Source organism: Pituophis catenifer, unplaced genomic scaffold (assembly GCF_029215685.1).
Source record: "Pituophis catenifer annectens isolate HBS135680 unplaced genomic scaffold, rPitCat1.0.hap2 SCAF_4, whole genome shotgun sequence".
In the NCBI taxonomy this organism is placed as follows: Eukaryota; Metazoa; Chordata; class Lepidosauria; order Squamata; family Colubridae; genus Pituophis; species Pituophis catenifer.
Genome location: NW_027256884.1, coordinates 104,006,074 through 104,024,107, shown reverse-complemented (window position 1 = coordinate 104,024,107; position 18,034 = coordinate 104,006,074). Strand labels below are relative to the sequence as shown.

At 36.1% G+C, this 18,034-nt stretch overlaps 1 non-coding gene across 1 annotated transcript; it reads right to left on the bottom strand.

The window, feature by feature from the left end:
* Positions 1–320: 320 nt before the first annotated feature.
* On the bottom strand, positions 321–427 carry LOC139317296 (U6 spliceosomal RNA). The gene has a single exon (XR_011600433.1). It is a non-coding gene; the product is annotated as a U6 spliceosomal RNA (small nuclear RNA).
* Between the last annotated feature and the right edge of the window lie 17,607 nt (positions 428–18,034).

Genomic DNA, 18,034 nt, shown 5'->3' with positions numbered 1-18,034 from the left:
TAATCTGAACAAGTGCTATCAGACTCCTGATTTTTGGCTATCATAAATTAACACAGTTCTCATCCCCTGATGCTTGCTGAGCAATATGTACCATATGCTTCTATGGAAGTAGATGTTAGCCACATCTCCCACAGTCCATTTATTAGAAGATCATGTGAATTAAGAAGAATATTTACAATCTAAAGTCACTGAATATCATCCAATTAATTCAGTAAGACATCCAAATAGGCATGCTGAGGAATCCATGTGCATATAAGGATGGGATATTTTACAAAACTATTGTTTAGATTATCAATCCAATTTCATGTATTTTTATATTAAAAAATATGGAATGCTTCATGAATTTGCATGTTATCCTTGATCAAGGGCCATGCTAATCTTCTCTATATCATTCCAATTTTAGTATATGTGCTGCTGAAGTAAGCACACAATTTCATATTCCTATGCACAAGGACAGAATCAGTATTCTTTAACAACTCTTATAGGAATATATAAATTTTGAAGGGGCTGGCAGATGTGATCTCAGAACCACTGAACCATAACTTTCAAAGATCCTGGAGCACCGGGGAACTACCAGAGGACTGGAAAAGAACTGATGTGGTTCCCATTTTCAAAAAAGGGGAAAAAATAGCTCCAGGAATAATCATCAATTCCTTGTAAGATCCTGGAAAAGATGAATGAGCAATGAAACTATGAACAATTGGAGGTAAGCAACATTATAACCAGAAGCCAACAGTTCCTTAATGGAACTACACCTATATGGAGAGACGTATACAGTGGAATACCTCCAGTTTCTGTCTTAGGCCCAGTACTCTTCCACTGGGTGAAATATTATCTAGATATCTCATCAGTATTCAGTAAATAGATATGAATGAACATGCAGAGGCATTCAGAAGAATAGGCAGTAAGTAAATAAATGAATGAATATCTCAGGAAGCATATTTGGGGAAAAATATTGGAAGCAAATGGAATCAAATGATTTTTGTCACCAGCATTAATTAAAATGCATAGTTAGTGCGGGGTGGCAATAATACTTAAAGTAAAGGCTATTGATCATGACCAATGCTCTTTGAAGTGGTCTTAGGAGTTATTTTTTTTCCTAGCTAATCAACTAATGACTGTATGACAAGCTTTCATGTTTTCTCCTAGACACTATATACAAAAACATCTGCTGAACTTTACAGAATCAGAGAAATCAAGGTTAGGTTATATGTTCTTTTGATTTCAAAGTATGGTGATGGTGGGAACAAACTGTAACAAAAATTATTTTGGATTCCTATTTCTTTCATTTAACATTTTAAAAAACCAACCTAATTATAATTCCTTGAAGAATTAGCTTTGGTCTATTAGTTAGCAGACTGAGTAACTTTTGATGAAAAAAGGGATAACAAACTGGAATAAAACCAGAATCTCCTCTTCCTTTGCTGAATTTTTAATTTTACTTTCCCAATGACATGTCTTCTTTACTCCCTCTTTTCTCTGACTTGCATCTGATCCAAAAGCTTTTCTACAGGACTAAAGGAGAAGTGAAATATACTTTGGGAAAGATACCCTGTCTTCCACTCCATTCTATCACAAATATACAGCTATAGTATTCAGGAAATGTTTTTTGAATATTTGGGATTCTGGTCTTCTTTCATCTATTTTACTTTTCTTCTTGTACATACCTTAAAGTCAGTTATAAAGAAATTCAGAAAAGAGCTGCACTGTATTTCTATCATTGTAATCCAACTCATTTTCAAAGCATTAATTCTGGAATTCAAATCATATTTAGCTGGAATTTTATTGCACTAAATCTGTGATATTTACTATTAGGTTCTTTAAAGGATAGGATTTTATAATGTGATTCAAATTTCCATTACTGCACTCCTTTTATCAACAGAAACTTTTTGCTATTCAGAAAAGAATCTTACAGGTGAGGCTTAAATAGAACTGTGTTTCCATGAACACAAGGAATCCATAATGTTATCCATAACCTTTCTAAAAATTTCCAGTTTTATAAATTAAACAGGGAGATCTTTTGAAAGATGTTTTTGTTTGTTTAGTTTAAAACATGAGCAGATGATCATTTCATCTTTGGTCTGAGGAAAAAAAGATCTCTACTGATATTTATAAATCAAGGTAACAATTCACTTTAATAATTTGAGAATCCATAATATGACCAGTCTTATACTTTCATAAATATGTATGTTAGGCTATAAAATAAAAACTAAAATTGTAGAGCATACTAAGCTAAATGTGGCTTGCTTGTTTGTATTTGTATTATATAAATACAATGTAGTTTGTTCAGCAAACCCCGTTAAATAAACACTGAATTATTTAAACAGCTACAGAGTAATTGGATTCACGTCATACTAAATTACAATGTAATAAATCTGTATCTTAGAATATTGTATGAACTCAGCAATTGTGATTGGTCAGCCACAGTTTTTGTCTGTCCTATATGAATCCAGCCAAATGTGATTATTTAACTTTTAAATCCCAGTTTAATCCCATGCTAATCTAATCAATAATTAATTATCAGAGTTATCTCATTTAGTTGACTATGACAAACAGAGGCTACATTTATAAACATAGTCATTCAGGGTTAAATTAGTCATGCTTTATTCAACCCAATTTATAATTTTATAAATACAAAGACTAGATTTACCCAAAATCTTAGGCTAAAATGTAGTTGACATTTGTGATTCATTTATCATTCAAAAAGAGCCAGAGAGGAAAAAATTAAGTTTTCCACATCCAAATTAACACCTTGAAAGATTTATCTGCTAAGAAAACCAGGGTTCATCTCCCTGGAGACATCTTGCTTCACTTCATTTGATGGGAAAGAGTTTACTCCGCTATACATAAAGAGGCTTCTTTAGAATTGCAGAGAAAAAGAAAGAAAGAAAGAAAAAGTGTTGAGAAAGTATTGATTTCTTTTCAGAAAAGAATACCTGTTGAATGTTTGACTTTCTGAGAATATATATTTTTAAAGGCCAACTCGCCACCTTTTAGAAGAAGCTAAAGATATGAAGCCATCTGAACCTATGTATGTTTAATCCCCACTGAATCTCCAAGCTGGTTGCATTTCAATACTATAATTATATACAACTATTAATGTACAAAAACTTGAAGAAATTACTGAGCAGAACCATGCCTAACTCTACATGAAATCCAATTGCAGGAGCAGACTGTTTCCATAATAAATAAGTGTCCTTGTGGTTTATTTATATTAGAAGTTCTCTATGGAATTGTCACAAAACTGTAATTTACCCTGAAATATAATTATACTGAACGTATGTGCATCCAAGTTATAGAGATAAACTGCATTATTTACCAAGGAAAATTCAACTTTGTTTATCACCCCATAAACTAGAAAGAGAAAAACCTGTCATTTCTGTTGACCCAGGGCATTTACTTCAGGGTTTGTTTGTTTTTTTAATTCAAAACTCTTTTTCAACTCACACATAGAATTTATTATTATCCTGTCTCAGGAAAGGGGCAAGAGAGATTTTTCAGATACTGCTTAATTTATTGCCATGTTTAAATTTGTTTATTTTGCTTTAACAAATATGGCTGGGTTTAGAAAACTAATTTCAGAAGAAATAAAACTGGATAAACGGGGAGTTGGTACTGTTGGAATTTAAACTGGAGAGCAATGGAAAGGAGTAAACTGATTACTTTTCACTTCTCCCATAAGTATGGTACAGTTTTTTCCAAGCCCAAAGAAAGACACCTTTGTTGCTTTTGACCAATCATTAATTCGGGGACATGGTGGCTCAGTGGCTAAGATGCTGAGCTTGTCGATCAGGAAGGTCGGCAGTTCAGCGGTTTGAATCCCTAGTGCTGCATAATGGGGTAAGCTCCCATTACTTGTCCCAGTTTCTGCCAACCTAGCAGTTCGCAAGCACGTAAAAAATGCAAGTAGAAAAATAGGGACCATCTTTGGTGGGAAGGTAATAGCATTCCGTGTGCCTTTGGCATTTAATCATGCCGACCACATGACCACGGAGACATCTTTGGACAGTGCTGGCTCTTTGTCTTTGAAACGGAGATGAGCACTGCCCCCTAGAGTTGGGAACGACTAGCACGTATGTACGAGGGGAACCTTTACCTTTACCTTAACTTATTTAAGCTTATCTAAATATGGGTACCATTGGGTAACAGGGCTATGGTTGAATCAGGATAATTGTAGTAAACTGGGTCGGATAAACTGGATAACTTTAGTAAAGTACTTCTGGGTCCCTTTTGATATAATGTTTTGGGAATGCTGTTTCTGTGCCTCTGGGTGCAACCAATAGCTTTAAAAGTGTGCCAATACTGTGGAACAGCAATCTAATATATTATGGCAGGAATATCTTGCAGTTAACACAAAGGTGCCTTTTGAAAAAAGCAAGTGGACTTTGTAAAAGTCCAGTTGACTTTTGAAAAAGCACCTTTGAGACAACCATGACCTGGATGACTGAGAATCTCCAGAGACATCTTGCCGTTAACATTGCACGCACTTTATGCAGAGGGATACCTCTTCTGACTTTTAGATAAGTAAATGTGGAGCAGATTTTTACCTATTGTATGATTTGCATATTGATTTCTGACTGCATCATTATTCAGCAAAATGCTTCTAAAATCTTATTATGAGTTATTTTCTAAAAACAATTGTTCTAATTATTTTTATGTTGAGAAAATGCTATCTTTTACCTCTATTCCCTTTCATAACTGGAGTTTTGCAATGTTTTCCTCCCCAAATTTCATTTTATGAATTCACCCTATACAGTATGTATTTGCTGTCATGTAAAACCTAGCTAAATTATCTAATGCAGGGGTGTCAAACTCATGGCGTCACGATGACATCACATGATATATTGAGACTTTTTCCCCCTTCACTAAACCAGGCATGGGCGTGGCCAGCATGTGATGCCTCCGGCTCTTGGGCCGGCAGCCCTCCTGTAATGCTACCTCCATGTTTTCTTAAAGAAATTTTCCCTAATTTGATATCCCTCAGCTAGGTTCGGTTGCAGCTCTCAATATTTCCAGCCAGTAATAAACGAGTCTTGGCTATTCTTCTAGAACTTTAAGATGTTTTCCTCTTTTGGAGGAAATGCAAATATCTTTCAGACAGTTTTAAGCTGTTTGAGTTAGCCTACTGGCTAAGCTATGGTAGAGTTCCTGGTCCCATAACCTGCATTTCCAATAAAATTCAGTTGATAATGCATTTGCTTTCTGTATATGAAGCAAAGAAAATAAATTGTGTCCTTTTGCAAAAATAATGTACCTTGAATTGGTTAGGAGTGATCTGTAATATTGAATTGTTGAGAATATTGAATTAAATTATGTGGGCTTCAGACTTTGATTTTAATTCTATAACAGCAAGAAAATAAACATAGACTTCTGCTATTTTAGCATGACAATGAACACAGATTTTAAAGCTCTCCCATTTTACTAACACAGCATTGTATTCTGTTATAGGAATTCATAACAAGGAGAAAGAACTACATAGGAATAATAAAGAGGTAGGACATACAGTAATTGACCTACAGGACTGGTGTGTGGTAAACTTTAGAGTCGATCTTTTTGAGAATAAGCAGTGGAAGGGAAAATAATGAAATTGGTCTAAATGTTACAAAGTTCTGAAATAATATATCATTTTTCCCCATTAGGTTCAGAAAGCTGGTACAGTCCTCTAAGTAAATGTCCATGTATCACCATTACCTAGAAACAAAGTGTTGTGGTGATTACTTCTCCATTTGAATATTCCTTTACTAAAGTGATAGTAATGAATTTTATAGATGGGATGTAGGTGTTGTAACAAGCAGGATCTGTTACAATAAGCACATTTTCCTGGAGTACTACAACCAGCTATTAAAAATTGTTAATTGATTTTCAATTATTTTAATCGACGAGCAACAACAAGGAATATCGTGAAATAAAAAAAAAATCTTGCTCTGTATCACTTAATTCTATAGCATTTCAGAATTAGGTTACTTCAAAGTTCCATTGCATGTTATTTACTCTTGCTCCCACCTACCACCCAAGTATAAAATAATCCTTTTGGACGGAATGAATATACTGAGCAGATCCATGAAACGTTGGTATATAGTTTTTCACATAAATTCCATACAAGAATCTTACAAATATTGGATGATCTCTTAGATTTCATAATACAACTTTTCACTGAGCCCTTACCCTTTTCTTAATTAATTACTGACGATGCCTTACCTTTCTTTCAATACTGAAAAACAATTTTGTAATGACCCTCAGGGTGGAAGGACTCAATGCTACTGGTAAAAACTTTTCCCCATGAAGTGGGGCTAAAATGTCCAGTACATTTGCCAGGCACAATTTATACATTTCCCATTTTTTAGAATCTGCACCTAAACTAGAATAATAATAATAATAATAATAATAATAATAATAATAATAATAATAATAATAATAATAATAATAATAATAAAGTAAAGTTACAGTGACCATGCAGCCTTTATTATAAAGGGCAGCCCTTTATTTCAGAAAGCTTTTTTATTTAATTAATGTAATTATTTATTTTCTTTGTTTTCCTTCTTGAATTCTGCTTTATCCTTATCAACCTTTTTGCCCCCTTTTCAGATTTGGTCTTCATTTTTTCCCAAAACAATATGGTCAGTGTAAGTGGAGTCTTTGTAGAATACTGTCTCAATATGGGATTTTAGATTTATGATTTTATGTATCTTGGATAGTTTTTTTTTTTAAAAAAAAATTGAGGCAAATGTTTTTTTTTAAATGCTAGAAACCCAGATAAGTGCCTTAAATATAGATTTGTAATATTAAAAAATGTTAATTATTACAATGACTATAATTCAACAGGAGAGGCCAAATGAAATAGCAGTTCAACAATAACAAATATATATTCTATATGGAAGGGGATTGTTTAGACTGTATTATTTCTAATGATTTGGCTTTCAGCTCTAGATAGTCGAAGTAGCAGTATATGTCAACCTGTACAAAAAGATTGGCTTCCTAATGCCTCCCAACCTATCTCTGAGGAAAAATGTGAAGAAAATGGCTGCTGCTAAACCTAATGTTTCTTGTTACTATGGCAATTGCACCATGGTAAGTCAAAGAATTTTACTATCCTTTTAGTACAGGCATCTTAAGAATACAATGAAATTTGCTTTGAGGACAAAATACTTCATATTAGACAGGTTGTGGAAACCTGGATTATAATACAACCTGGACCTTTGCAAGAAGAATCTTCATTCCTGTACCACCTTATGCCATATCATTCCTGCGATATGGTATTCATGTTAGTTGACTATTGGCTTTCCTTTTCCACTGACTGCACAGTACATACCAGATGGTCATTTCTCCATTGTGATATGTAGGAATGTGACTTTGCTATCACTAATTTTGGATTCTGTGCACCTCATCAGTGAACACGGATTTAGCTGTGTTCCTCTGATAAATAATTCATTTATTCTTTTCTACAAATGCCCATGGAATTACCTTCCAAAGAGAAATAGGAAATAATTTCAGTTTTTTTTTTTAAAAAAAAACACAAATTCCATGTTACATTTCATTTTTTAAAGGTATCTCTCTGAATCAATAACTTGGTAGTACAGGTAGTCCTCGACTTAGGACCACAGTTGAGCCCAAAATTTATGTTGCTAAGCGAGAAATTAGTTAAGTGAGTTTTGCCCCATTTTACGACTTTGCTGGCCACATTTGTTAAGTGAATCACTGCAGTTGTTAAATTAGTAACATGGTTGTTGAGTGCATCTGGCTTCCCCATTGACTTTGCTTGTCAGAAGGTTGGAAAAGGTAAACACGTGACCCCAGGACTCTGCAACCATCATAACTATGAGTCAGTTGTCAAGCATCTGAATATAAATCACGTGACCACGGGGATGCGGCAACAGTTATAAATGTGAAAAATGGTCCTAAGTCACTTTTTTCAGTGCCATTGTAACTTCGAATGATCACTAAATGAACTGTTGTAAGTCAAGGACTTTCTGTACCACAGCCTGATCTCAGTGTTTGCATAGTCATTTTATTATTTATTTATTTAGAGCCACCCATCTTCTGATCAACTTTGGGCAGCTTCCAATCAAAAGTTCAAACAACCTATAAAACCATATTAAAACTATAAAACTTAACCCATTAAAATATTAAAAACAACAAAAACCTGGCAACACGTCAAGCTTCTAATGTGCAGTCATCCAATCTGATCCCAGTGCTTGGGAAAAAGTCAAGTCTTCAAAACTTTATGGAAGGCAAAGAGTAGAGGCCTGCCAAAGTTCAGAAGGCAGAAGCTACCATGGAAAAAGTACACTTCCTAGCTCCCATCAGATGATAATATCTAGGGAAAGGGATTAGGAGCAGGGGTGAAATCCAGCAGATTCTGACAGGTTCTAGCAAACTAGTAGCAGAAATTTTGAGTAGTTTGGAGAACCGGCAAATACCACCTCTGGCTGGCCCCAGAGTTGGGTGGGAATGTAGATTTTGCAGTATCCTTCACCTGCCATCCCCACCAAGCCAAACCCACCAAGCCACACCACGCCCACCAAGCCATGCCCACAGAACTGGTAGTTAAAAAAAATTGAATTTCACCACTGACTAGGAGCAGGCCCACCCTGTCAGACCTGGTATAATGGGTAGATGTCTTTAGGAAAAGATAATCTCCAAGTAACTTGTCTCTGTGTCATAGGGCACAATGCCATTCATGAATAAATCAGACAATTATTATTATGAGTCACGGTGGTGCAGTGGTTAGAGTAGAGTACTGCAGGCTACTTTTGCTAACTGCCGGCTGCCTGCAACTTGGCAGTTCAAATCTCATCAGATTCAAGATTGACTCAGCCTTCCATCTTTCCGAGGTGGGTAAAATGAGGACTCAGATTGTTGGGGGCAATATGCTGACTCTGTAAACTGCTTAAAGAGGGCTGTAAAGCACTGTAAAGCAGTATATAAATCTAAGTGCTATTGCTATTACAGTATAAATTATTCTATTTTACTGTATATATTATTTATAATATAAAAATATATATTATTATTATTATCATGAGTAATAGCCAGATTTGCAGCTATTGAGGAAAAAGGAGTGTTGGAAGTTGCCAAAAAAACCTCTTTACCAAACAGGAAAACATTAGAAGGTTCTTATATAGATGAACAAATGTCTTCTAATCCAAATGAAACATGGACTGTGGAAGAGAATTTGCTGTATCAAGAAGCAGATGTGTGAGGCAGATCTTTATTTCCCTTAATGTTCCTTTTAAGCAAAAGTTAATTTGAAATTACACTGTAATTTTGGATAAATAAATGATCAGGGGATCTCAGATAATCTCTTTATTATGTGGATGCAGAAATGGAATAAATTAACTTTGTACTGATTCTGTGTATCTGCATCTTGCCTGAAGCAGTTGTACAATTGGAAAAGTATATGAATATGTGGAATATGTGGAATGTGTGTGTGTGTGTGTGCATTTATCCATATATGTATATTATATATTGAAAATGTAACATTTCTTAATACTCCTATAGAATTCTGAGCTTGTTTACTAAGGAATTAGCTTTCCTCCTCCTCAAATTTTGTGTAGTTCACAAATTTTACAAACTTCTCTTATCTCATCTAAGTCATTTATAAAGATGCCCAAGACAGAACCCTACAGTTCCCCACTGCATACCTCTTTCCAAGCAGACAGACCCATTAACAATACATTTGCTATGTTTAATCAGTCAATTGCAAAACCATTTCCTAGTGGGACCATCCAACTCACATTGGTCCAGTTTATCAAAAAAGAACCTATGGTCTACTTAATCAAATGCCTTACTGAATTTTAATCATATTATGTTTATAGCATTTCCTTGGTATACTGATCTAGTCAAAGCTGTATGAATTGTTTGGTGCAATCTCTTTTTAACAGGACCACATTGGCTTTTAATAAGAACCCTGTTTCTCAGTGATCATAAGCCTATTGCTTGATTCTCTTTTCTAGATTTTTCCATGTACTGATGTCAATTTGATTGGTCTGTAGTTTCTTGGATCTACTTTTTACCTCTCTTCAAATACTGAAATAATATTAGTATTTCTCCTTGCTCCAGGATTTCTTGTCAATGGTTCCAAGATGACTTTAATGCCCTGGTCCAAGAGACTTGAATTCATTCAAAGCAACTAAATGTTCTCTCATAAATTATTTACCTATTTTGATCAGTATTTCTCTTCTTTGACAAAGAAGAGAAATGGGCCACTTTTTTTTTCAGGGTAGGGTTTTTTAAAACATATAACTTTATTGATTGTCAAAAAAGTACAAAGTTAAAAGGTAAGAAAAGATTTGAAAAAAGAAAAAGGTCAAAGAACTATGTAGTCATTCTTAACAATAATGCAATTTCACCTCCCTTTTTGTTTGATCTCATCTTGAACAAATTTTATCCTTCTTGTACTGTATTTTTCCTCATATTCTGCATATTGATGTATAGGCATTTGAATCCTTTAGTACTTCCCTTCTTAAGAATCCCTGCTGCATCTCTGTTGTATATTTGGGTACTTTCTTTCTCATTTTCTTTCTTACCCCTTCTTTCTTGGTAGACAACTGTGCATTCTTGGTTGGGTTACAGTAATAAATTTCTTATGTTAGATCATTATTATTAGTAATATGTAATTTGATTAGCTCTGAAGATCAACATTATGGTCAATATTATGCTAACAGACATTACTCTGTGGTCAGCCTCCTAAGGGATCTTGTATCATTTGCAGTGCAGATTCTGCAATAAAGAGACATACGGTAACTCTTGTATTAATTCTTCATGAATGTTGGACCACATACCTTTGCAGCATATGTAGTGGTCTGTCTTAGTGAACAGATAACACCTGGAAGAAAAGTTTGGAATGTAAAGCTACTGGAACCCATCTGTACTATAATAACACTTCTTCTTGCAGGTATCCATATAGGGATGACGACTAGCAAATTCAACTTGTTGTTATTGAAATCATATTGGGGCTCTAGTTTCCCTTATGCTACCAACATATTACTATTAGGACATTGCTTTCCAGCAGGTGCTGGAAGCTCATAATATATGTACTTCATGAGCAGAAGAGATTTAAGCTAGTGTGTTTCAGTATAGATAAATGCAGTATTTTGCAAAATAACTGTCTATTGTACCAAATGCAGCACTGAGGCTGAGAATGATTGAATTTTGCAAACTTGAGGACAAAGCAATTTATGTTCTAATCACAGCTTAGTAGGACAAATCCCCAGAGGTATAGATTGTAGTATGCTGAAGTCTAGTTAAGTACCCTTATATTAGATGATAGTTGGAAACAAAATAATTGTAGTTTGATACAGTATAAGAGAGTATAGAGGTAGTCTTTGCCTTATGCCCGTTTATTCAGAGACCATTAAAAAAAAAGGATGTATGACCCATGCTCAAACTCGCAGCCATTACACCATCATCCTGGTCATATGATAAAGATTTGGGCACTTCTCAGCCTGTCTGAATTTACATTGAAGGAGTTCTGCAAATCCCCCACCCCTAACTCCTGCTGGTCTATGTTCTTTTGGACCCCCTGCACAATGGCATTAATTGGCAGCAGCATAAGGGCTGAAGTTGAGTCCCTAGTCCTTCAGCAGTCTCAGCCAGTGGCCATTGCTCCCAACACCACTGCTACTACTGAGAAATGCTGCCTCAAGTCATACAACTTCACCAGCCACCCCAGCATCATTGCACAAAGTTCCAGCTGCTGATGTTTTCCAGGTCTTGCAAGAATGGGACATCTGCCAGTCTCCAACTAGTGTAGACTGCTGTAGGCCCAGCATCTACTTCAGCTGCAGCCAGCAAGTATGCTGTGCAAGGTGGCCAAAAGGGCATACATCAGATGGAAGATAGGTGGGTTGAGGGAGTTGCAATGTTCCTGCAGTTGTTAGGGATGCTGGCTCGGTTGGGTGGCTGACTTTTCCTAGGTCGGAACAGGTTTGAGCTAGGCTAGATGGGCTGCAGCAGTTGATGCTTCCAGGGGCAGCTACGGCTTTGTACCACACTGCAGTACCACCCCAATTCAAGTGTAATCTGTGCAGGCCTCCCCACCCATCCTATGGCACGTCTTCATACTTGTTACCTGGGACTCCCTCTGCTTAAGGACCTGCAATTCTTGGGTCAACAGTGGCAACCTGGATTGATGTCTTCCTTATCACAACAAGACTAGTTCACCTGCTGTCCAATTCTGAGTGGATGCAGGTGATTAACCCTCCAAATGCTGAATAAATTCTTTCCAATAATTTACAAGTCCTGGTTCAGATCCAGCAAATAAATCTGAGGAAAAGTTCCTGAGCACCTATCCCCAGATTCAATAAACTTTTTTTCATTGCTCTTACTGCCATTTTTACTTTTTTTGCAGCAGTGTTATTCTTTACTTCTTCTGTCACTTTATGTCCTGTAAGTTTTTAATATACTAAGGAAACTTGTTGAAATTCCCTAGCACTAAATACACTCTTTTTAAAAAAAAAATAAAGTTGATGGTACCTCCTGGCACTATCTGCTCAAGATATCTGCTAATTGAAAAGTAAACTAAACATGCTAAGTATATGATAGGCTTTTTTGAAATGTTTATGTCAGTCAAATAACTTTTGACTGAGAACTAATACTGTAAGACTTTTTCGTCCATCTATAGTTGATAAAATATGGAAACTCAAAAACTTGCTTTCCTAGATAATTGATTAAAAGGCCCTTTGATTGCTCAGATGTAGCTTAAAAGCAAAATGAATTAAAGACAGAAATATGCAGTAAAAGAATTGAAATGGAAATTGGCTGGTCACATAACAAGAAGAACTGATGGCAGGTGGATCAAGGCAGTCATAGAATCGATCCCATTTGATAAAAAGCATCCACAAAAGAGACCTAAAACAAGATGGATCAACAGCATCAGCAAAAATTGCTGGCCCAATTGGCAAAAAGAAAGCTCAGGACTGTATTGGTTGGAAACATGCAGAAGAGGCCTTCATCCTGCAGTAGATAGACAATGGCTAAAATGATGATGATGATGATTATAGAGATATAGTGATATATAGAGATGCATACAGAGATTTCTATTATTAATCAAGTGACTGCTAGCTTCTCCTGTCAAATAATCAAGAGAACACTTGAGAGTCAAGCCCTAGAAGGCATTCCAAGGAAATGAGTAACCACAGGACCGATAAATTTCTGGATGGGTAAACCACAAGCCAATACTGAATTTCAATACTGAAATGAGAGGTAAGGGAAAAGTGACTGTTCAACTAGAAATATGAACGCTTGATGAACATAATGGATCTTTTCATTGAATATATCGTATCTTTTTTTTTTTTTTTTGATGGAGAGTCATCTAAATGCCATTCTTCAGGCAAGATGGCATTTTGTTCTCTTGCAAACTGAATCTCACAAAAGTAGGTCAAAACAATGACAAGGTGAATATGCCATTGGCGAGCATGTTTGTAGCTAAAGTCTATGGGATAGAGCATAAAAATTTATTATTCCTTTTATTGCAAGAAGCTAGGTATTGTTAGTAAGAATTTGAAAGTTGATAACTTATTGTCGTTTTTTGCAAGTTCCTATTGGACTGTACCACATTTTGCAGAAGAATGAGACAGAGAGAGTGCTCTCTGTTATTTGGTTCTTTTAGGGCTAAAAAAATATTGTACAAATTCAAAGTGTATGTAGCCAAGAACATGTTTTCCTTCTATAATTACACAGTGTTTAAAGTTCTAAATGGATCTATTTGCCAATATGTCTTTTTCTAATTTACATGACCTCTTGTGAACCAGAACATTTCTGAGATTGTCTCACTAAAAAGATTCTATACTAATGAATCTGTCCCTTTGTATGACTATGAGATTAAATGTTTAATCCTACCCTCCAATAACATGTTATTCCACATTTATTTTCTTCAATCTACAATTTTCTACAATACAAGCCAGTTTGGTGTAATGCTTAAGGCACCAGGCTAGAAACCAGGACACTGTGAGGTCTAGTCCCACCATAGGCATTAAAGTTGCCTGGATGATTTTGGGCCAGTCACACTTTCTCAGCCCAACTCACATCACAGGTTGTTTTGGGGGGAAATAGGAGGAGGAAGGAATATTAGACATATCTGCCACCTTGAGGTTTTTATAAAGAAAAAAATAAAGATGGGATGTAAATTAAATAAATAACTCAGGTAGCTTTTTTTCTGCCATGAGTTGTTTAGGCTTTGGTTTGTTTTTGATCCAAACATTTTTTAATGCTGTCTTCGCTTCTAACCACTTTTTTATTTCTTTTGAAGTGTTCAAAAGTGCATATACCATCTCAGAATTATTATATTGGCTCTCATGGTACTTAGACATGACTGGAATTTGGAAACCTGGGATAAATCCTGTGGTTTTTCTAAGTAATTCATCTATGCAGCATTTGCAATTTATACAATGGCTGTTTTATTGCATGGGTAACATTTCCCTGCCTTGATTAGCAATCTAGCATAGCCTAAATTTGAATCCCTATAGGTGTAAAAGGAAAGAATATGATATCCATAATTAAATCTCAAATGTATACAGGAGCTATGCTATTGAAAGATACCACTTCTAAAAATGTCAGAGGTTGCCATGAGCCAAGAGGTCATTTCTCTAGCTTCATTTATTCATAGTTTTTTCTTAGCTGTACATAGCTTGAGGAGATATCAGATTTCTCTATCAAAAATATCCAGTTTCTGGTAAACTTGTGCTATCCTTGGTCTATCTATTGCCATCCTTTTTCTTGAAATTCTAACTTCTTTTGATAATTCAAAGAGATTATACCCATCTTACACTCTATCTTAGAAATACTGGAAAGTCTCTGTGGCAGATGTTAAACTATAAATTGGCTTCATCTGGGAGAAAGTGGTTTCCTAGATTTCTTGGTCCCAAACAATTTCAGGACATTAGAAGATGGCTTTCTTCCTAAGGAATTCACAGTCTGCTTTTTCTTTTTCTTTTTTCTTTTGAAAAAAGGAAATAATGGGAAATAAGGGAAGGATAAACAGTGAAGAAAAGAATGCTGGTGCTTATATCAAAAGCCTCATGAGCAAATGTGGGTTTTGAGAACACCTGTTCTAGAGGACATCCATGCTTTGGGGTCACCTTCAATGAAAATTGGTCTAAACAACTTATAAATTAAAAATATTCTTAAAATGAATGGCAACTTCAAGCATGAGATAAGCAATCCCTGTTAAGTTTGTTAGAAAGGTCAAATAACAGATAGGGCAAGAATTATATGATGGATAGATAAACATTTAATAAGCCCATACAAAATACTTATGTCTACTTCCCGCTTCACATGAGCAGTTTTTTATGCTTAACATCATGATGTTTAGGCCAAGAGACAAGGCTCAAGGCCCTAGAAAGGAGCATTATGGCTGAACTGGGATGTCCTCCTTCTACAGGATATTCAGTCTCAATGTCTGAGTCTTACATGGCTGAGTTGCATTTGATCGGCAGTCTCTACTACTGGATCAATTTGACCTAACATGTTATGTCTATGTTAAAAATATATAAATGGCAAGGAGGTGTTAGGATGGGAGTTCTTATGATACAGAATGACAGTGATAGGAGGGGAGAAGAGAATGAAACAATAACTTACTGCTTCTTCACAAACAATGAATTGTATATGTGCACAAGGACTATCACTGCTAAGATCAAACCAGAAACAGCTACACAGGCAACAATGATGTGCTTTAGTAGTTGTTTAAGATCTGCAGCCTTTGCTCTTTTTTTATCCTGAATACCTAAAGGGATATAATAGATCACACAGAATAGTAGATCATATTTTCCATCATGTAACACTGACCCATCATATGTGTGCTGTAATTCATGAAAACATTTTTGTAGAAAACTTGCTGATACTTTTAAGCATTTAAAGTCAGATCACCCATTTGATTCACCCATTTGATTCACGTAAAGCAATGGCCTTCAATCTCTGGACCATGGCCCAATACCAGACCATGGCCCATTTGGTGGGAAAGCATGTGCAGCTCCACTTGCTTGAGCGATGGGCACTCACGTGTGTAAAGTTCCATTTGTGTGAATGGTGGGTGCTGGGGCGCAAAGCTCCATTTGCACAAATGGAGTCTCACATGCTCACACATGTACCTGCCACTGGCCCTGCTGTTCCACCAAGCTGGAAAGGTTGGGGACCGCTGATGTAAAGCAATGTACTACATGGTATCAGTTCTTTGCTGTTATTAAATACAGTTATGAAAAATAGTACAGGTCATCCTTGCTTACTGACTGCTCATTCAGCAACTGTTCCAAGTTACAACAGTGCTGAAAATTTTTTATAATCAGTTCTTGAGTTTGCAGCCCTACGTTTGTGATCTTTATACAGTAGCTGCCTTCCAACAAGCAAACTCAATATAGAAGTTGGAAGTCATAAGACAAGCCATAATCATGCAAAATTAATCTTAACAATTGTGAGTGATTTACTTCACAACTGCAACTAGAAATGATGTCATAAGTTGGGTGCATAGTCAAGTAGTGTTTCACAAGTTGCTTAGTGAAGCTACCAGTCCCAATTGTGGTCAGTGATTGAGGAATACAGCTTATTTTAAGATCTCGTCCAGCTGTTTCTTTTCCCTAAATCAGTCACTGCAGTACTCATTCAGATGTTTCTGCTTCCAAGAATATTTTAAAAGCTTGGATCCTAAATAGTAGCATTAAAGTAGCGTATAATTCAAAAGTAAACTTTACTACCCTGTTTCCCCCAAAATAAGACATCCCTGATAATAAGCCCAATCGGGCTTTTGAGCGCATGGCAATAAGGCCAAGTGCTTATTTCAGGGTTCAAAAGAAATATAAGACAGGGTCTTATTTTCGGGGAAACATGGTAGTTCTTTGTATCACTTTCCCCCTGTCCCCCTCCCGTGAACCACAGCTGACTATTTTTGCTAGGTTATAACAAGTCTACTTTTTCACCATAGAAAGATATATTGCTTTTAAATGCTTACTTCATATGTTGAATTGCTTAACCGCTAGAAACATAGTGGGGCAAATGTTATCTCCTCTGCCTACTGGCCTTTGTAACAACTTGTTGTAACTTGCTTTGTCAGAAGAAAAAGGAAATTTCTGCAAGAAAACACACTCACACACACACACATAAAAAAGAAGAAGAAAAGAAAAAGAAATAAGCAACATCCCCAAACATTTCACACTGCTGTTGCAAAGTAGATAGTAGAGTACAGTTTTACTGAAAAGCCCAAAATCAAAGTTGCAGACTAACGAGTGTAATTCTACAATATTTCCTAGGAAATAAAGCCCACAGTTTCTTCCTAGACTTATTTCAAGGTGCAGACAACTGCCTTGGTTGCCTCAGAATCACTTACTTCTTCTTCTATTGAACTACTGGCTCTCAAGGAAGGAGTGGCGGCCTTGGCTGCCTCTTGCTGCCTCCTCCCAGCCTCTTTTCTTCTTTCTGTTAATTCCCTTTTGAAGGGTTGATATTTTATTCAGCAGCTCCTGCTGGGCTTGAATCTGTGACAGAAGTTTCTCAAAAAACTCTCAGTAGACAAAATGATAACAGCTGCTCTTTGAAACTCTTGGAGCCATAGCCTGCGAGGTGGTGTTGAGGAGAAAGGGCTGCGAAAGGCACTGTTTGTTAAGAATAATGAGGCAACAAAAGTGACAAAGGTTTTTATTACAAATAATAGGCAGCATGCTTCAAACAACAACAGTGTGTCATTAAAAAAAAAAAGCAACAAAGTTAAATAAATGTCTAATTAACAGCTCCAGGTAGGCTGCATGTTTTATTCTACAGCTTTGAAAGGGACAGTCAATATGTATACAAGAAATGGATTATGAGTTTGCTGAAATTTGGCCTTGTTCCTTACAGTTTAGCCCTGATTGGCTGAAAAAAACAGGGGAAGGAAGAACTTCATGAAGCAATGTAAGAATGTACTGTAAGATAAACTGAAGGTGCCTACTATCTATAGTTGTAGATCAGTGGTGGGTTGCTCCTGGTTTGGTCCGGTTCTAAAACTGGCGGGAGGCTCTGCCCAGTCGCCACGACGTCATCATGGGTGATCTGCGCATGTGCAGAAGCTTCCCGT